The sequence below is a fragment of the Carassius carassius genome, chromosome 26 (assembly GCF_963082965.1).
Source record: "Carassius carassius chromosome 26, fCarCar2.1, whole genome shotgun sequence".
NCBI lineage: Eukaryota > Metazoa > Chordata > Actinopteri > Cypriniformes > Cyprinidae > Carassius > Carassius carassius.
Genome location: NC_081780.1, coordinates 15,090,971 through 15,113,221, shown reverse-complemented (window position 1 = coordinate 15,113,221; position 22,251 = coordinate 15,090,971). Strand labels below are relative to the sequence as shown.

At 40.7% G+C, this 22,251-nt stretch overlaps 1 protein-coding gene across 1 annotated transcript in view; it reads right to left on the bottom strand.

Annotated features, from left to right (window-relative positions):
• Window positions 1-5,751, bottom strand: part of LOC132105878 (semaphorin-3C-like) — a 66,473-nt gene extending 60,722 nt beyond the window's left edge. Inside the window, exon 1 of the mRNA XM_059511360.1 lies at window positions 5,599-5,751. The gene's annotated coding sequence lies outside the window, so the exon portion shown is untranslated. The remainder of the gene's footprint in view (window positions 1-5,598) is intronic.
• Between the last annotated feature and the right edge of the window lie 16,500 nt (window positions 5,752-22,251).

The window sequence follows — 22,251 nt, the reverse complement described above, 5'->3', positions numbered from 1 at the left end:
AAATTGCAAAGGCTTTGCAAATCTCATCATCTACAGTGCATAACATCATCAAAAGATTCAGAGAAACTGGAGAAATCTCTGTGCGTAAGGGACAAGGCCGGAGACCTTTATTGGATGCCCGTGGTCTTCGGGCTCTCAGACGACACTGCATCACTCATCGGCATGATTGTGTCAATGACATAACTAAATGGGCCCAGGAATACTTTCAGAAACCACTGTCGGTAAACACAATCCGCCGTGCCATCAGCAGATGCCAACTAAAGCTCTATCATGCAAAAAGGAAGCCATATGTGAACATGGTCCAGAAGCGCCGTCGAGTCCTGTGGGCCAAGGCTCATTTAAAATGGACTATTTCAAAGTGGAATAGTGTTTTATGGTCAGACGAGTCCAAATTTGACATTCTTGTTGGAAATCACGGACGCCATGTCCTCCGGGCTAAAGAGGAGGGAGACCTTCCAGCATGTTATCAGCGTTCAGTTCAAAAGCCAGCATCTCTGATGGTATGGGGGTGCATAAGTGCATACGGTATGGGCAGCTTGCATGTTTTGGAAGGCTCTGTGAATGCTGAAAGGTATATAAAGGTTTTAGAGCAACATATGCTTCCCTCCAAACAACGTCTATTTCAGGGAAGGCCTTGTTTATTTCAGCAGGACAATGCAAAACCACATACTGCAGCTATAACAACAGCATGGCTTCGTCGTAGAAGAGTCCGGGTGCTAACCTGGCCTGCCTGCAGTCCAGATCTTTCACCTATAGAGAACATTTGGCGCATCATTAAACAAAAAATACGTCAAAGACGACCACGAACTCTTCAGCAGCTGGAAATCTATATAAGGCAAGAATGGGACCAAATTCCAACAGCAAAACTCCAGCAACTCATAGCCTCAATGCCCAGACGTCTTCAAACTGTTTTGAAAAGAAAAGGAGATGCTACACCATGGTAAACATGCCCCGTCCCAACTATTTTGAGACCTGTAGCAGAAATCAAAATTTAAATGAGCTCATTTTGTGCATAAAATTGTAAACTTTCTCAGTTTAAACATTTGCTATGTTATCTATGTTCTATTGTGAATAAAATATTGGCTCATGTGATTTGAAAGTCTTTTAGTTTTCATTTTATTAAAATTTAAAAAACGTCCCAACTTTTCCGGAATTCGGGTTGTAGTTCTTAATCAACAGTGTATCTAAAACTACATATTTCAATGCTTATATCATAACAGCCATGCCTTGCTATCCATGAAAGCATTTTCCTTAAAGGCCTACTGTGGGTCTTAGTGCTGAGAAAGTGTCATGTAGTTGATGCATTCAGTCATGATATCAGCCAGTGCTGCATAAACAATTGTTCCTGTCCAGCCAGAGTCAATATTTTACCTTTACATGTGGAAGACTTGTACAGTGTAAAAGAAATGTCAGTGTACGGGGAGCTCAAAGAAATGGATGCTTTTATTTCTGAACAAAAGTTAAATAATACATGGGGAGAGGTTTGATTTCCTGTGGAAGAACTCTTGCTTCGTGCTCCAGGGAGAACAGACAGCCTTCTCTGACCAGGACACTCTTGGAAAATAAGAATACATGCTGTTCATAATTATATATTAATGATATGTTTGTTTTGTAGCAGAGAGAGTGCAGAAGGACAAAGAACAGAGTAAGAATAGCGCAGTCTCAATGCTCATGTCTTATACATGAATCATGTGAAAATTTGATAGGAACTTTGTACAAGACATCTACAGTGCATGTCTGACTTACTGAGGTTTGAGCACACAGCATAGGGTGTTCACCGTGAACAGCAATGCAAGAAAACACCACTTAAGGTGACATCTACACTGTTCAAATGCACTTTTTAATATGTTTTGTATGTAATCATCTGCTATATTGATGATCTTTGATACTTTTCATTGTTTTTTCAGCACCTTACGCCATGAGCACCACATTTTTACGAAGCCGTGTCATATCAAAAGTCTTTTATCTTTTTATTTAAAGAGAAAGTTCACCAAAACACAGTTCAAATAAAATTTTTAAGTCGTTTTGTATGTAATCATCTGCTATATGGATGATCTTTGACACGTTTCATTGTTTTTTCAGCACCTTACGCCATGAGCACCACATTTTTACGAAGCCGTGTCATATCAAAAGTCTTTTATCTTTTTATTTAAAGAGAAAGTTCACCAAAAAAAAATTTAAATTCTGTCATTTACTCCACCTCGTCAGAATACATTTTAGTGATTTGTGTGATTTTTTTTTTTTTTTTTTTTTTTTTTTTGTTATTTGATGGTAACTTTATCGCTCCCACTTAGTACTGGCGTACCGTCACACTAATGCAAGAACATATTATGTCAACAGGACTGCATGAGTTTGTAAGCCTCTGTTGAATAAGTTTATAAGTGAGAGTGTTTGTGATGAGGAGAATGAATAAGTCTCAGTGGTGTTTTGTATGAGTCAGTGCATATTTACAAGTGTGCGTGTGTGTATACATGTGTGCGTGTGTGTTCGTTTGAGCATATGATAAACTGCAACGAGCTGAAATGTCTTTGGCAGCCTGTATTGGAGAGAAGCTCTTAAGCTGGGTGGAGGCTATCACTCTCTGGACAGTATTGGCTCTCTACTGCTGGTCAGGGCCTGTCAGACATATATACAGCTGTGGAATTCATCATGGGCCATCATAGATCTATCACTGAGCCAAAACTAAGCATGAGCTGATGCTCGAGCTTCTATGATCACGACGCTTAAACGAGACATAATCCCTCATTAATTATGTATCTAATGACCATGCTTCTGATTCTGATTTGTCAGTCTCAGCTATAATAATAATATAAAAAAATAATATATGTACTAATAAGGTGTAATAATATATAATATTATTATTAATAATAAAAATATATAGAACATAACTACTGTAATATGTTGCAATGTAGTATTTTTTTGTTAATCATTTCAGTTATAGGTAAGATTTTGGACCCGGCCATTGCTTATTACATTGCAACTGGTTAGTACTAACTAGCTAAAATTAAATTTAATTTAATATAATTTAATTTATATAAAGCAGATTTTTTTTGCTTTATTGCATCATGGCTGGTTAGGACAAGTAGTCCTATTATAAAACTTTGTTAGCACCTCTCACATTTCTGGAGGAAGTGTAAAGTCTGTGACATCTGGCTGAATTGTTTAAAACTGTTTCACTGACATTTCCCGATTCCTAATGAATTCTGTCATAAGGTGATTTCTGACTGGCTGTTAACCACAACACGATCCAAGCTAGATCACAGTGTTAACTGAGAATCTCAAACGTCTATCAAAGCTGTCATAATGTGCGTTCATACCGCTTTAGCTCGGAGCACAGCAGCCTGGAAACGTATTACGAGCGGTTTATCTTCAAGCTTATCGTCTTGTGTTTGTCATGGCTATCTGCGTAATGAGTTTTCCATCTATCTCCTTATGAGAGTGTCAGTCAAAACCAGTTTTTGCTCACTAGGAATATAACAGCCACCTTCAACCAAGAACTGGCTCATCTAAAATAAGTTAAACATATGGAAGGAAATGAAGTGTCTTTTGTGATGTTCTAAAACAATGCTATGGAAATTCTATTATACGGTATGAATGTTGATTTGTAGCTCTACTTGCCTTTGCAAACCTGCCATGAACGTGTTCTTGGTGGACACAAGAGCATTGCTATGTGTATGCTAGTCTCTGGGATATTCAATTCTTTGTATATGCTTCAGGTTTCTCATATAAAATAAGTCTGTTAGATTTTGTTTGTCAGTTGTATTAGGGCTGCTAAGCAATTAGTCACGATTAATCGATTCAAAATAAAAGTTTGTTTACATACTATATATGTGTGCACTGTGTATATTTAATATGTATATATAAATACACACACATACATGTATATATTAAGAAAAAATATTTGAGTCCTGTGTATATTTATTATTTATATATAAATATACTAGTGCTGTCAAACGATTAATCACGATTAATCGCATCAAAAATAATGTTTTTGTTTACATAATATATGTCTCTGTGCTGTTTATATTTATTAGATGTGTATACAAATACACACACTTACAGTACATATATAAAAAATATTGACATTTATTTTGGATGCGATTAATCAAGATTAATCATTTGACAGCACTAAAATACACACACTTATGTATATATATAAAAAAACTGATGTATGTAAACACTTGTATATAATTCATATATACCTAAATATGAATAGTTTACATTTCGATCTATCATATTTTTTCTTAATATATACATGTATGTGTGTGTGTGTGTATGTATGTATGTATGTATGTATATATATATATATATATATATATATATATATTTATACACATACTAAATATACACAGTGCACACACATATCGTATGTTAAACTTTTATTTTAAATCGGTAAATCATGAGTAATTGTTTTGCAGCCCTAAATTTCATCATCCATCAGATGAAATTTGTCTCTTAATTGCAACTCAGATTGACGTTTGTTCAGTGAATTTTTGTGTGCACAAACCAGTGATTTCAATATGAATCCATGTTAAGTTGGTCACACAGAATTACTGCGTTGACCAACAGAAAGCTGTTTGGTTTGGAAGTGACTTCTGTGTTAGCTGTGGTTCATACATTGCTACGCTATTGACCATAGACAATGGACCTTTTTTACTCGTGAATATGAATGTGATCACACCTTTTGCAATAAAAGCAAACTTTCACAACAAATTGCCAAATCATGTCTGTATCACAAACTGAGCAATACTGGAAAATTAATGTGACAAAGTTTAATGTTAAAGATTCAAATTTTTAAAAATATATTTTATATTTTTAGTACATTTTATAAGTGCTGCCCTTTTTTAAAGAGAGATGTCCTTCACTATCCACACCCTGTCATTCACCAACTCATACACACCCAATGCACTCACTACCACAATGTGACAGCAAAAAGTCCCCATTCAATATTGCATTTTGTATTGGACCAAATCCCAGATACTATCTTTAGGGCATACTTATAAAATAATAACATCTTAAGTGTCTTAAGTCTCAAACTCCCTAGACTTGTTCACACTCACTGCTGCCCTGTCTGTGAGACACACAGTACACATTCCCCAATGCCTCTACCTATAAAAAACACTCAGGATTCACAAAATACATAACAGTGATCAAATTGAGACAACTAGACAATAGTTCTTTTGCACAATATCTAATAATAAAGATATTTACTAATACATTAAAAGATAGAATATCAGATTTTGTTCAAAATCACATCTGTGAAATTTGATTGAAAGCAAAACATCACTTTTTTTTAAACAAGCAATCCACATTTCAATATAGCTTATCAGTAAAATCAAGAGAAAACCAATTAATAAAACATTTTAATGGGGTAAGAAAACATACTAACAAGTCAATTTACATGTACAAATGACTGATCGTAAGACTGTCTATTTCTAACATAAACATATTTTTTTAATATAGGCTCTTCTCTCAGTGGCTGAAGCATGAGGTCTTATGATTTCCTGTCTCTGGTGGGCGTCTGCACCTGTTAGCCTGAGCCTGGAATCTGTCCCGTTCGGTCCACACAGGAGCCCATCTGCCTCTAACGGGACTCACCTTCTGAGGCTTCCCAGCCGTGCCGTCCTCACTGAGCAGTGTAGAAATACAGTGTTGCTTGGACTTCCCCAGCGAGAGTGAAGAGAGGTGTTAGTCCGACCGGCTGACTGCGGGACAGGGGAGAGAGAGGTTGAGAAGATTGAGAGAGAGAAGGGTGGACTGGTTTCCTATTACACTCCTCTCCTCTTGAGCACCCCTCCTCGTTTCTTTCCCCTCCTCTCCTCTCTCTCTCTCTCTCTCTCTCTCTCTCTCTCTCTTTATAAGTCACAGAACAGATATTCCAGACCTCTGAGTCTGACTCTGTCTGCACAGTGAGCAGCAACAGCAGTCCAGGGAGACAGGGCCAGAGCTCCAGAGTCACATTCGGCTTACAGAGGCCCGTTCAGATCTATCAGTGAATTTACTTCATTTACATTAAATGACAACACAACTCAGCTGGTGCAAATTATGTCATTAATGACTCGTTCCAAACCCGTAAGACCTCCATTTATCTGAGGAAAACAGTTTAAGATATTTTAGATTTAGTCCGAGAGCTCTCAGTCCCTCCATTGAAGCTGTGTGTACGGTATACTGTCCATGTCCAGAAAGGTAAGAAAAACATCTTCAAAGTAGTCCATGTGACATCAGAGGGTCAGTTTGAACATTTTGGTCCAAAAATAGCAAAAACTATGACTTTATTCCGCATTGTTTTCTCTTTCGTGTCTGTTGTGAGAGAGTTCAAAACAATGCACTTTAGTGATATCCGGTTTGCAAACGAATCACTCGATGTAACCGGATCTTCTTGAACCAGTTCACCACATCAAACTGAATCGTTTGAAACTGTTCGCGTCTCCAATACGCATTAATCCACAAATGACTTAAGCTGTTAACTTTTTTAATGTGGCTGACACTCCCCCTGAGTTAAAAAAAACCAATATCCCGAAGTAATTCATTTACTCAAACAGAGAGAACTGAAGATGAACACAGAGTAGAGCCAGATAACGAACAAAAGATTGACTCGTTCTCGAGTCAAGATCCGGCTGCATTGTTTAAAAATTATAAGTTTAAAACCATATAAAAGCAATGATAGCAAGAACCCCAACAGGTTGATCAGGATCAGGAAGCCTATTATTTTGCATATTATATGGTTAGAAGCTTTTTATTATTTTTATTTAATACCCCTGCTATGTGCAGCTCTCAGAACAACCCTTTTGCGATTAACAATTTGAGGCACAGCCCCCTTGTTCAGAACCACCGGATTAAACTATCATCCTGCCATTAATATAAAGCACCATTAATCAACAGTAAAATGTCTCCATACACGCATCCATGTCCCAGATTAACTGTCCAAGATTCCAGTTGCAAAGGGAGTGCAGGGAGCTGGACACACTGGAGCCAGCGTTGCAAACCACATTGTGCAGACTTCAGCAAGGAAAGTCGGAACTGCCCTCGCTACCGCAATTCCACTGCCAAGTTATTAATTACAGATGGTGAAAGCTGGATCTGTATCATGTGAATAATAGCCAAATATTGAATGCAATTACAAAAAGCCCATATAAAGCACTCTAAATTAAATGCATGACAGCTACAGTGGCACCAAAAAGAACTTTTGACACTTTTGACAGTCTCTTAAAATTGTGCCTTGTTTTGCTTCCAAATGCCACTTGGTTTCAGACTGTGTGTCTAATGCAGTGACCTTCATGCATTTTTGGATGACTTAAGTTTCAAGTACTTGTTCAATCAAACTTCAGCAGATATAAAACCAAATATGGTGCATGTACCAGTGAAAACATTCAAAGGATGGCCAATTGATCAGAGAAGACATTTTGTTCACCAATGTTGTGACATGACCTATAAAGATATCTTATATTCCTTTGACCATAAATGCCCTCAGTTGTCCCTTGGGGACCCATAAAGAAAAAAATCTTTAGTTGAACTTAAAAATTTAATTATTTGTCTTTTTTGTAAAAATTTTAATAATAATACTAATCAGTTATAAAACCAGTTGGGTTTTATAATCGTCCTCCTATAAATTAAAATAAAATAAGATAAATACATAAATAAGGCTATTGCACAGATATAATATGCAACGAAACAATGAAAAAATACATCTGAAAGTAAATATATTAAATATTAATATTTTAAGCAGTTTACTTCAAAATCGTTTTTATTATTTTAATATATTTACTGTCAAAATCTTTTTTTCTTCCTTTTTGTTCCATATTTCACATATCTAATAGCATAATTTATTTATTTTATTCGGGAAGAGGATAAATTGCAGTAAGCAGACCGCTATTGTAAAATATCTGCGTTGTTCAGCTGTTGTGAGGTCACTGATGTGTGAAAGGGTTTCCTGTGGTTGTGAGTTGTAATTAGAGGTTACTGTATTCCTGTCTTGTAATTACAGTCTCAAGTCAAATACTCTCAACAGATCTCAGGTTGCTGCAACTTTATAGCTTCAGTTTTAATACGTAAGCAGTCTGCCTGGCAATAAGACTAGCCGAAACCGTCTGTGTGTAAGTGTATGGGTGTGCATTTGTGTGTGTGTGTGTGTGTGTGTTGGGACAGCGGGAAATAATTAGCTCTTCTTTGACTCTTGAAGTGATTTACAGCTTTCCAGTGAAATGGTCAGAATGGAGGGTTGTTCGTTGGCCTGTAAAACCACACACACACCACGCTGCATTACTTACTTGAGTAAAGAAACAACAGCACAAATCAGAAACAGTAAATCACAACAACTTCAGGCCTAAATCAACAAAAAACATGTGACTTGCTAAATACTTGACTTGTAATTATAAAGACTTTGGTGTGATAACTCAATCTGCTTTGGGAAGAATGAATTACAGATATCTGATGTTAGAAACTTTTGCTTAAAATGGTTGGGTTGGCTGCCAAAACACCACTTCGCTTGAAGGAAACATTTCTGGAATATTAAGGTGATTATTTTAATGAAAGGAAAATAATAGAGAGTAAATGGAGATCAAATCTGAGTCACACAGCAGAGAAGTGGTGCATTTGCGTTGGTCCACTTGTACTAATGTGTGTGTGTGTGTGTGCTCCTTTAGGTCATCACAGATGTTTAGCATTTGTCACACTGATGTTAAGTGGCTCATACATAATCTGGGGTCAGGGGTGGCTTAAACTCTGCATTAGTAATGGTCATCACAAACAGACACACATATTTATGCACTGCAAAAAAATGCTTTTCTTAGATTTTTTTTTTTTGTCCTGTTTCCTGCCAAAATATCTAAAAATTCTTAAATCAGGAAGGATTTTCTAGACAAGTAAAAACTGTCGTTTTCAGAAAAAAACAAGTCAAAATGAAGTGTTTTTCCCTAAAACAAGCTAAATAATCTGCCAATGGTGTACGCAAAATAATCTTGTTTTCTGTTTGAAATCAGTTTTTTTTTACGCCATTGGCAGATTATTTTGATTAAATAATAGACTAAACAGATGATTTAAACAACTTTAGTGCTCAAATAAAACATTTAGTGGTCCATTTTTCTGCCTTCATTGCCAAGTCAAAATTACTTTTAATTATATAATAATAATCCAGCATTGAATAGCCCTTAAATACATCACTATTCAGGTTAATCTGCACTTTATACTATACACTTACTATACTACACTTTATATTATAGCTTAAACATATCAAATATTGCCTTTTTGCTCCAGGGAAACTCACCAGCTTCGGCTCCAGTCACCCAGCACGGCCCTCTGTAGCGCTCTTCGCTGCAAGTTCTTCAGTTCTAATGAGGTTCTTTGATGAGCAAGTCACTTCTAAGCGCCAGATCCGCTGATTGATAGCCTTGCATGTTAGCCGGTGACTCTGAATAGAAACACATTGTTCCCTGAAAGGCCAGGGGACCTAGCTTTAGCATATCTAGCGTAGCTGCGGCCGGGTCTGGAACCTGGGAAGCAAAGCTTGGATAAACAAAGGAGAAAAGGTGAATAATGAGAGTGCTAATAAGTAGCAGGACAAGCGTATAAAGTGTTAAGTTATACTGAAAGATTTTGTCAATGGGCTTAAAATTTGGATCTGTCAAAGAAATGACAGAACTGGACTTTGTTTGGCCAACAACTACATAGACAACGGTGGTATTCACAGCTGTGAGGCATTGTTGTTTTTGGCGGCGTGTTTTAATTTGAATTTTAGTCTAGTCTTTGTGTGAAGCTGTCATTTTAGTTTTTATTACTTTGTCACGTTCATACTCTAATTTTTTTTTTTTTTTTAGTCTAGTCAAGTTACAGTCGACTAAAAGTCTGAGCATTTTAGTCTTATTTTAGTCAGAATTATCCATGACTATTTCCGTCTAGTTTTAGTCAACGAAAACTGATGACATTTAGTCTAGTTTTAGTCAATGAAAATTGTATTTTAGTCTCTTTTAAGTAATGCTATTTCATTTAACCCAGTCAATATAGTATATTTATATTTAGTATTTTAAACAAGGTTATCTTATTATATTTGTGTTACCTTATAGACTCAAGAATACATCCAATCCAGACACGGAAGACGCTCTGATTTGAATTTACAACATTTATTTTACCAACCAAACATGTTAGAAGTACACACATCGGTCCCTTTCTCTGTGTCAGACTTAACTTTGTTGTCGACTGCGTCTTCGCACTGTAGACACATTTAGTCTCGTTTTTATTCATCAACAGTATTGCATTATATATTTAATTATAATCATCGTCACATGACCAGCATATACGATGCGTCTCGTCTCGTTTTCATCACGTAATAAAGGTTCGTTAATGACGATATTTAGTCATAATTTTCGTTGATGAAAGCAACACTGGTGTGAGGGATGGTAGACATGCTTCAAGCACTGAGAGTTCCTGTTCTCTGAAAGTCATGCTAAATCAAGTTGCTAATACCCTGGAGAACACACAGACCTGTAGGTTTAGCCATAAAGAGCTTGAGTGAGATTTCCACTGACATCGGTTTCTTGAAGAACGAAACTAGATGTTCAGGCTTGTGTGTCATTTGATGGAAAATTACTTTGTGATATCGACAGCACATGATTTTGGGATTGAACCAAAGGGCCGTGGAAAGTTTGTAAGTCAGCGATGAGGAGGAAAACAGACAAAGTCTGCTTTATACCAGAGCTGCATGATCTTGATCTAACAAGATTAGCTCATCCTGACTCACTCAGCAGCCATTTCTCTCCGAGTGCGTGTCATGGTGTCTGTTTCTTTGCATACGGTTCCTCAAAATAGACAAGTGGCGCAAGTGGTGAGAGCATCAGAATGTGGAGAAATCCTAAACTCTTTTTTTTTTTTTTCAAAACCTATTTATGTTACTATTGTATATTTAATATAGATTTCAAATTCAGTTTCCTGTGGGTTGGGTTATCAAAAGGAACTGGAACAGTGCATATATAATCACGTTCTACTGCATTACAATTAAAATATAGTATCTTTGCAAATCTAAATGTACTATTGAAAAACATTGTGTTTCAAATTACAATCAATACTTTACATGTGCTTTAGTATGCTAATCAACACATTAAAACAAGTTTGCTTTAAAGCATGACAAAAGATTATTAAAACAATGGTTTAAAAGCTTTTAATTTGACATTACAAAATGCACATTTTAAAAGTACACGTTTAATGTCATGAAAGTGTACTCTACTCTTATTTGGTGTTCTCTTACGAGAGCTCTCTCGTACTGCGTCTTAGCTAAGACGCTACGGGAAAAGTCTCTTTTCACGAAATACTGAAGCAAAAAATTATCCTTAATTTTGTATTATTGTAAAGCGCATTTGCAGCAGTACACAGCCATAGGCGAGACGGCTCGTTCGCTCATTGGCTTGTTCTGCGGCAACTGCACAGCCTATCGAGCGCGGGCTGATGCAACATCAGGCCACTTCCCGCCGAAACGGGTGTGGCCCAACCTATAAAAGGAGCTCGAAAAGGCTGACTCACCTGATTTTTCATCTCTTCAGCGAAGCTCACGCATCGCTGGATCACGGAGGAAGCAAGCGCCGTCTGAGAAAGCACATCAGCAGGACGAGCCATTCTGAAGCTGCTGGGATCGCCGCCTTCCACTGCCGTTCCTGCTGCGCTATCCGGCGCCTATATCCTTTCAATTCTGTTATATCCAAGCTGTTCTTTATGTGTGTGTGTGTTCGCCCTGCGACACACACTCGTAAAAGAGCTTGCGTCTTTTTTAAGATGCCTTCCTGCGGCTCGTCAGAGCCCCACTCAGCGAGGGAGACCAGTACGTCATCTGTGTCTCCTGCCTGGGTGAAGATCATGCAGCGCTCGCGCTCGCTGACGGCGGATGCCCCCACTGCGAGCTGTTGCCATGGTGACTCTGAGGACTCGCCTGGCCTTTTTCTCTGAGCCTGCATTCTCCGCTGTGCTGAGGCGCCGTAAAAGCATCGCTTCCAGCGGATTCCGGAACCGTCTTCAGCTCAACCGAGCTCGCCGGTTCACCCTGCTTCACCGGCCCCCCCTGCATCACTTCCCGGTGGGCAGCGCCCGCTGTTTGCCGGCGCGTCGTCCGAGGAAGTCGATCTCAGGGCCGCGTCGGGGGAAGAGGACACGCGCTCTCTGCTAGCTTCAGTGAGGGCTGGGTGAGCTCCGAGGATCTCGCGCCTTCTGCTCAGAAGCCCAGCAGACGAGCTGACATCGAGAAGGAGCCGGGGCGAATGCTCGTGTTGGCCGCGATGAGTCTCGGCCGCGAGTGGTTTGCACCAGCGCCCCCCCCCCCCCCCCCCTCTCGTTCCCGGCTGGATGGTATTTCCCTTTCGGATGAGCGTACTTCTCAAAGCCCGCCTCATTTCTTCCTGAGCTTCACGAAGAGGTGGCGAAGGCTTGGAACGCTCCATATTCAGCGCGAACTCGTTCGTCTGTCTCACTAGCATTCTCCACACTGATGATGCTAAAAACAGGAACTACCACTCACTTCCGCCGGTGGAACAGGCGATAGCGACGCACCTTTGTCCGCCCTCTGTTGGACGGCGGCAAAAGCGGTGTTGCCATCTAAAGCCTGCTGTGTGACGCTGCGTCGGCACTACTAACGATGGCTGCTTCATCGAAGCGCCGGTGTACGAGTTCCACACACAGGGCCTGCGCCCATAAAAGCGACTCAAGTCGATCGCGCACACTGCATAGTAAGCGTGCCCAACCCTCAGTGGTTTCTGTAAAAACGAAACCCGTGCACGTTCGTCCGGCCACGGCCGATGGTGCTATAAATGTAGTGACGATGCCCACTCCTCAGTGCCCATCTCCACATGTAAGCACAGCCCTGCACACAGGGCCTGCGCCCATAAAAGCGACTCAAGATACTTTCTGGTGCCCAAGAGAGAAGGGGGTCTCAGGCCCATACTGGATCTAAGACAGCTGAACAAGGCATTGATGAAACGCAGTTTCAAAATGCTTACGACCAGGAAACTCCTCGCGCAGATTCGCAGAGGGGACTGGTTCATGTCAATAGATCTGAGGGATGCGTATTTTCAAATACAGATAGCGTCAAACCACAGGCGATATTTGAGATTCGCCTTCGAGGGCCAGGCATACCAGTTTACAGTCCTCCGTGGCTCCTCGTACGTTTACGAGGTGCATGGATGCAGTGCTCGCTCCTCTCAGACTCAGAGGCATACGAGTGCTGAATTATTTGGACGACAGGCTGGTTCTGGCCCGATCACAAGCAGAGCTCGTGGACCACAGGGCCGTTTTACTCGATCACCTCGAGAAGCTCGGCCTCAGTGTCAATTGGGCGAAGAGTTCGCTGAACCCCAGTCAGATGATCCTGTTTCTGGGTATAGTTCTGAACTCGTGTTCCATGACGGCGCGGCTGTCACCACAGCGCGCGATGGGCATTCAGCGCGCAGCGAGTTCTTTCCGCTGCGGCGCAACCGTGTCGCTCAAACACTGTCAAAAGATGCTGGGTCTCATGGCCTCAGCATCTCCGGTTCTGCGGCTGGGCCTGCTCCGCATGCGCCCCCTGCAGTTCTGGCTGAAGGCTCGGGTGCCGCGCAGAGCGTGTTGGCGTCTGGCTGGCTGCATTTCAAGGTCGATCAGAGCTGTGTTGCGGCTCTAGCACCTTGGACAGCGAACGGCTGGTACCGATCAGGTGTAAGCCTGGGGACTTCCCCGAGTGTGAAAATGGTGTCGACGGACGCCTCCACTTCGGGATGGGGAGCGCTGCTCGAAGGCAGACCGTCCTTTGGCCTATGGTCAGAACGGGAAAAGCTCCATCATATCAACTGCCTGGAAATGCTGGCAGTGGAGAACGCGCTGACGCGCTTTTGTCCCCATATCAAGGATCACCACGTCGTAGTCCGTGCGGACAACATGTCCGTAGTGTCCTACATAAATCGCCAGGGCGGTCTCGGGTCCCAAAACCTGTGCAGGCTGACGGAACGCCTCCTGGTTTGGGCTCAGCGCAACGTGCGCTCGCTGAGAGCAGTGCATGTGCCTGGACTGCAGAATCTGGGTCCAGACAGGCTGTCCAGAGGCAATGTTCCTACGGGCGAATGGTCTCTACACCCGCAAACAGTCCGGCTGTTGTGGGAGAGATTTGGCATGGCGGAGGTGGACCTCTTTGCGTCCCACAAAAACGCTCACTGCCTCGCGTTCTTTTCCAAGAACGAAAGCACGCTGTCACGTAGATGGCCGTGCTGCCCGCTTTATGCGTTCCCTCCCGTCTCCCTCCTTCCGCAGGTGATAGAACGGGTGAGAGAAACGAGATGTTCAATACTGTTTGTAGCACCTCTTTGGAAGAACCAACCATGGTTCCCAGATTTGATGCAGTTAGCAGATGTCACCCCGTGGCCGGTACCATTGAGGAGGGACCTCCTCTCGCAGGCCAGGGGCTCGATTTGGCACCCTCAACCGGAGTTGTGGTCCCTCCATGTGTGGGCGCTCAACGGTTACCCGCTGATCTCGCAGTGGGAGTGCTAAATACCATCACTCAGGCTAGAGCTCCGTCGACACGACGTCTGTATGCCTCGAAGTGGTCGGTGTTCTCCAGCTGGTGCACAGCTCGAGGTTATTCACCCCTTAGTTGTGAGGTGACGGAGGTCCTCATCTTCCTACAGGAGCTGTTGGATAAGGGCAGAGCCCCATCCACTCTCAAAGTTTATGTGGCGGCCATCGCGGCGTTTTCTGAAACGGCGTCCGGTCAGTCAATAGGAAGGAACGATTTAGTCATCCGGTTCCTCAGAGGAGCTAGGAGGCTGAATCCTCCCAGACCTCCGTCAGTCCCTATGTGGGACCTCGCGGCGGTTTTGGAGGCCTTGAAGGGTCCCCCTTTTGAGCCTATCCAATCGGTTAGCCTTCAACATCTGTCGTTCAAGACAGTATTCTTGTTGGCTCTCGCTTCTGTGAAGCGTGTGGGTGATTTGCACGCGTTCTCGGTGAGCCAGTCGTGCTTGGAGTTTGGGCCCAATGACTCAAGGGTCATACTCAAACCTAGGCACGGTTATGTGCCGAAATCCCTCAACACACCGTTTCGGGCTCAGGTTATTGCCCTGTCTGCCCTGCCGGTGTCAGGGGAGGATGGAGACTCGAGTCTTCTTTGCCCTGTCAGGGTTTTAGAGCTTATGTGTCTCGCTCGGCTGCCTTTCGGCAGACGGAGCAGCTGTTTGTCTCGTTCGGTGGACGTTCCAAGGGAATGGCTGTTTCGAGACAGACTCTATCCAGATGGATAGTTGACGCCATAGCGTTAGCTTACGCTTCCAGGGGCCTTCAGTGCCCGTTGGGCGTCAGAGCACACTCCACAAGAGGCGTCGCCTCGTCGTGGGCGTGGTCTACTGGGATCTCCTTGCAGGATATATGTATTTATCATCTACATTTATCAGGTTCTATAACCTGGAGGTCCCCGCCTTGCAAGCAAGGCTGTTGTCGGTATAGTCGAATCAAGGCCCTGAGGGGAATTCTGAGTTCACGAGCGCTATGCGCTGCCGACTGTTATATGGGCAGTATTGCGTAAGACCCGCATTGCCACATTGGTCAGGCCTTGCCTCGGCTGTGTGATGTCATATTGCCGCATCTACGGATGCTGCTAGATATAGGACGGAGGGCTTTTTCCCTTTTCTGTTCTGGACTCTCTGTGAGTCCCTCAGGTGACTGTGCACTGTAAATCCTGGGCGTTGCTTCAGGTTTATTGGTGTGTGATCCCTGCGCGCACGGCGTTTTACATTGGGTTCCCGTAGTGTCTTAGCTAAGACGCAGTACGAGAGAGCTCTCGTAAGAGAACGTACTCGGTTACTAAATGTAACCTCGGTTCTCTCTAGAAGAGCGAACGAGTACTGCGTTCTCTGCCGTGCGCACGATTCACTCTGGTTCGCTTCGGCGATGAAATAAATCCGGTGAGTCAGCCTTTTTGAGCTCCTTTTATAGGTTGGGCCACACCCGTTTCGGCGGGAAAGTGGCAAGAAGGGCGCGAAGCGCCCTTATTGGTCTGATGTTGCATCAGCCCGCGCTCTATAGGCTGTGCAGTTGCCGCAGAACAAGCCAATGAGCGAACGAGCCGTCTCGCCTATGGCTGTGTACTGCTGCAAATGCGCTTTACAAAAATACAAAATTAAGGATAATTTTTTGCTTCAGTATTTCGTGAAAAGAGACTTTTCCCGAAGCGTCTTAGCTAGACGCAGTACTCGTTCGCTCTTCTAGATAGAACCGAGGTTACGTTTAGTAACCGAGTACGTTTTATTAATTATTACACTCTGAGAAATGTCAACATTCTTAAAATAAGTAATGTGTTATTTCACTTAAAGTAAGTGTTCATGCTTGACTTAAATTATAAGTTTAGTTAACTGTTTAAGTTTGTTATCTGAACAAATTTTAAGTTGATATAAATAATTGCATAAGTTTTTTTAATGTTTATATTAGCATATAAAGTTTAGATTTTAGTTTAGATTACAAGTGCACAAGCAAAGTCATTTTTCACAAGGGTAGAATGTGATGATAGAAAACATGGCACTTCTGAGTCTTCTGAAGCACAAAACCATGTAAATGTTTTACTGATACAGGAGTTTTACTACTAAAAGACCCTTTGTTATGTCTTAAGTCAGCTTGTTGTGAGGTTTCGACAGCAGAGCACATATAAAATTGACCAAATCTGTCAAATATGTACATTGGCTGACCCATTAAATTTTATTTTTTCTGTACGCAGTAATCCAATCTGTTCGTAGCCAAACTGAAGCGTTGTGAATCCATCTTTGATTGTTTTACCAGTAGAAAACAAAACCCATGTATTTCCATAAAATATATGTATGATAGTCACACACTATGTTTAATAACTTAATTCTCCTAGTGAACAGTGGGAGCGTTTATTTCAACAGAATATATGGATAAATTAATTTTGGGCCATACAGCTGATTTTAATGTTGACATATTTCATAAAGCTGACAGCCAAAGACTTGCTCTCATGATTGAATAATCACTGGATTTTAAATCAATTCAGACTTGCATTAAAGTTAATATCCCTTGAATTTTGGTACTTTACCCTAATAAAGAATACGCTCATGGAAAGATCCCCTGGACAGATCACATTTCCTGCACTTTAAAGAACGCCGCTATTTTGATTCATGGCTTGATTTGGCCTGGAAGACAGCGTGGGTGTAAGTCTCAGAAGTTTTCTGAATGCATTTTGTTCTTTGGCATGAACTCAATTTTTATAAACATCTAAATGTTTTAGTTTTTCTAGGGCTGTCACATTAATGTGTTAATTTACTGCTCTCAAAGGTGTCTCGTTTTCTACATTTAATTTTTGTTTTTTGCTGGTTTTGTTTTGTTTTAGAACAGCACTCAGAAAATGTCTGTACTCCACCAGATATCACTGAATTAGTTGCCCAGAAGTATATCACACTTGAATCTGTTACGATCCTGTAAGCTCTATGAACAGCAAACAAAAATGCAAAGTGAAATGTTTAGCATTTGATAGAACTGCTCAGAGCCAATGAGCAAGAGAGACAAAATCTAGACCGATGCTGACCTACATAGCACAACGCAGCATACTTGACAAAATGTGAACATGTAGCAGACAATAGTCTCCCTTCATTTTTTTTTTTTTTATAGTCATTGGCACTTTTCCTCTTCCTCTCGCTCACCAGCTGTAAAGAAGCCCCATTCACAGCAGACACATCTGTGGGACATCACAAGATATAATTATCTACTAAAAGAGTTATGCAAATTAGGAACACGAAGATCCACTGGAGTGACAGAGAAGAAAGAGTGTCTCTCTGTCAACAAATTAACAAGTTTTAAATCTTTATTGGACATGGATCATTATGCAGTTCATATAAAAATAGATATTTCATGTATACAGATTCACATTTGCATTCTGTCAATTTTTTTTCGTCACTTACTCAACCTCAGCCATATCACTCCAAACCTGGATGATTTCTTTTCTTCAATGAAATCCAAAATATTCTTTTTTTTTTAATGGAATGAAAACATCATACAAGTTGTACAAACAACTGTACTACATTCCAAGTCTACTGAATTCATACAATATATTTTCAAAAAAAAAAATGGAAAGCCCGTAGTCACTATTTGGCCATTTGCATTATATAGAAAAGAGCTGCATGCACATTCATCGTAATATCTTCCTTTATGTCCCTCAAAATAAATAAAAAAGTCATCAGATTTAGAACAACATGAGGGTGAGCAAAGGATTACACAGAGAATGGTGAACTTGACCAATTACCAATTTTCATTTGTCCCTAGCTTACACTCTCTGTATCTTAACCGATGCTTGAGGACAAGGATGATTTGGTGGTATATAACTTTACGAAGAACAGCACCTTGTCTTAATCAATGTGAAATACTACAGAACATGCTCTTTGCCCTTTTGCCTCCAGAACGCCTGTAAACAATCACCTTCTTCATGGTCTGTCTGCTCTCTGAGTATCTCTTGGACCAGATCCAACAACCTCACCTGAAAGGAAATTAGACTGGACAGAAAGAAGAGGGGTCGGTCCATCGACACAGTATTGTTTGATTCTCTGGTAGACAGGTGGAACCTACAGCAAGTTAAAACAGATGAACATACCATGCAGACACCTTAGATAGAATGTGTGTATGTTGACACACACGATGGAGACAAAGAAAGTGAACATTTTTAGACCGTAAAAACACAAAAGTACACTGTTGAGGGATAACCTCAAGCTCAGGTTTTCTCCAACTTGCTTGACATTTCTTGAAGGGGTCACGGTTTAGTCTCTATACATTCTAACGACTGTCACAGACATCCTTCAATGTAGACAGCTCTGAAACAAATGTGATAAATTAGACCTGTTAGGAACATTGTGCACCAGGTTCAACGTTCCCTTCAACGATTCATCCATCAGAATTACTCCCTTTATTCCATTCAGTCGGACAGGTCTACTGTGGTTTTGCCAAGCAGGACATGTTCTTGGATTCATATTGTTTTGGGTCCTTGAACAACATTCCTGTCATACAGTCAGATCTGAATGTTGAGGCTTCAGCTACATTCTTGGGTCAATGACATATAATACCATCCACTACAAATTACAAGGAAAATGTAATGTAATCTCTTTAGGACACTGTGGTGGCTTAACTTTTTACAAGTACAGTGTTTGAATTTAATTGCCATTGCAGGATTATGTGTCTTGAAAAGCTCAAAGGACACAACAGAGGTATTTTAATTTGCTCGTGTTAATGAAAAGATCTATTGAATGCAATTGTGGCCACCTTTTTAAACGAGAGTGGCTCAATACTCAGTTCCTCCATCTATGCAGCTGGTGTCAATAGATCTTGTAGTCTTTCTCTTTTAGACAATCACATCAGAGTTGACTGCTCTGAATGCTCATGGTTCTCCTATTGAGCCTTTGGAAAGGTCATAGGTCAGCTGTCCATCTCAACTGGAGTGGCAGTCTCAAGGGTGACCTCCTCGACCTCAAGGGAAATAAGGTAATGAAGAATACTCTTCTGGTCAACTGAGTAGCCAACTCTTGTTGACAGTAACCAATAGATTTAAATTGGTGATGTCAGAACAGACATGGAATGAAACTAATCAACCGAAATTTGAAATGCAACCAATTGTGCCCCTTCCCAAAAAACGGCAACCTGCTTGTGTTGAATTAATAGTTCGCTTTTATTTACTCACATGCCTACCATTCCAAAGTGAATGGTAAAACACAGTTGTGATTCTATTTAACCAATAATTCAGAATATGAAACGTGAAAGGCTTTTGACATTCATAGTAAATTCAGAGATGTAGGCTAACTAAGGGTCAAGCCGTCTCATGGCTCTTTGAGTCAGTTTCCATTAGCATCCATTCATCATGGGCGGGAGCGCCGACCCAGTCTGCCTTAGTGACTACCTGCCTTCTGACAGATGTTCCAGAAGCCTATTCCTGCATGACGAATGTTGGCCTTTCTGTTGAGGTCAAAGGACAAAGCATATCGATTACATCTCCAGCCATTGAATGGAGATGCATGATGTGACATTATTCAATCCTTGGGACCTTGTGTGACTCCGAGGGAGGGAGAACCATCCCGTGTGGAATAATTGATATATCTCAGAACCACATTCTGTATTCATGCAGCCACCCTTTTTGACCTTAATGAAACTTCCTACACCCAAATTATCCCCTAGATAGCTACTAAAACCTGTCCCAGCGTCCCCTTGACACCTACCAAGCTCACTCACCTGTGGTTAAGAATCCAGTGCTGGATGTCGGCTGCTTCTGGTTCTCCTGAGGGACGATCAGGTCAAGACGGAATTGTACTCTGACCTGAAGTTCACCTTGTCCAGCTGTGTATTAATTTCACTGGGAAATGCACAGACAGACGTACAGATGAAATGCAGATCTTGTTAGATATCATATGGAATGCTTGATTCTGATCAAGCAATGCGATCATTGTGATCCAGTTCAATGTGAATTGTGACATTCTGTGGACAAATGTTTTGGAATGATGAAACTAAACTGTGATCAAGTTCTGCAATTAATGACCAGTTTCAGTGATATTTTTTAATGTCACCTAAAATGCGTCACTTTGTTATTTTTTCATATATGAAATGTTTCTTCCTTCAGCTCTTTTGTTAAAAATGCTTTTATATTAAAACTATTGAGTTATATAAAGTGAAAGTGAGTGAAAAGTGACGTGGCACCGAGCAGTGAACACACACACACACACACACACACACACTATATGTAATACTGTGTTAAAACATATATCCCTTAAAGGGATAGTTCATCCAAAAATGAAAATTTTGTCACTATTTACTCACCCTCATGTCTTCCAGACCGTTTTGAGTTTCTTCCTTATGTTGGACATAAAATAATGTATTTGGAAGAATGCTGGTAATCAGACAGTTGATGGTCCTCACTGACTAAATATTTATTTTTTTGTGGATGGGGACCAACAACTGTTTGGTTCTTCAAAATTCTTCAGAATATCTTCTGCATGTTCATGAGCTATTCCTTTAGTACAAAGTAACAGAATGCATACAAGTATTCTCAGACCTGGCAAACCCGTTTTCTACTGTACTGTATAATCAGTAGCATGTTATTTCATCTTATTATGCTTTTTGTGGAGAGCGTAACATTTTATTTCCGATTGTCATGCAGGGCTCTATGATGCTAATTTTACAAGTAGCTGCTGAGCAGAGCAAATTCTTTCTCTGGACAATGTTGCCAGTTGCTCTGCTTACAAATATTTTAGACTTATTTTCCACTCTCTGAGTCATTATGGTTTCCTCTATCATTATTCAATAAACACTCCCTGAAGAAGATGTGACTGTAAGAAGTCAGCGCTTCAGGAAGTGACTCCCACTGAAAGTGCTCTAACGTTTAACTAATCATATGATAGCCTCATCTGAAAATTGAATTGTAATTACAGCTATAAATTTCCTCCACCCTAGACCCGCTAAGATTGCACAATCAATAACAATGCACTCAAATTGTTACTATGTTTTTATAAGTAAGAATAAGGCGGCATGCATTATTCCTTTGCATACTGGGTAAATTAATGTGGGACAACGCCACATTTCTCTGATTAGTCTGGTTGGCTGGAATGAAAGAGTATTGGCTAAACATTCGGCAAGCTGTTATGAATCCGCCCTGTCCAAACATCCTGCTGTTTTATATGCTTCCTGGGGTCAGAGGTCATTGCAGACAGGCATGACCAATCATCATGTAAATCTGGATCTGAGCGGGGCCTGTCATCCACACAGTGCAATTCAATTACATTTCATTTACTGAAGAAGGATGCATGTTGACTTCAGTTGATGAATTGAATTTTTTATGGACAAGATTAACAACACACTTTCCGGATTAAAAAAAACAGCAAAATGTGTGTTTAAATTAAATAAACAGCTACATTCCAGCACCAGTACAAGTTTGTCTTTGTTTAAATAAATAAGTATATATTATAAATGAATCTTGATTGAATATGTACACAATTGCAAAACTTAGCATATACTGTGTCCTAACAGTCAAAGATAAATATGCATTATTAGGAGTACAATTAGTAATTTAAACAAAACCCTAACCCTAAATGATAAACACTGGAGAATAGCTCACACATTATTCATTCTGTAAAGTTTGTGATATAGACATGAATGATGATACCTCAATATATATATATATATATATATAGAAGAGATTCATGCTGTAAAATTTCTAAACAATCAGAATTGAATATGAATTTCATACTCCACAAATAAAAAAACACTACAATTTTATTG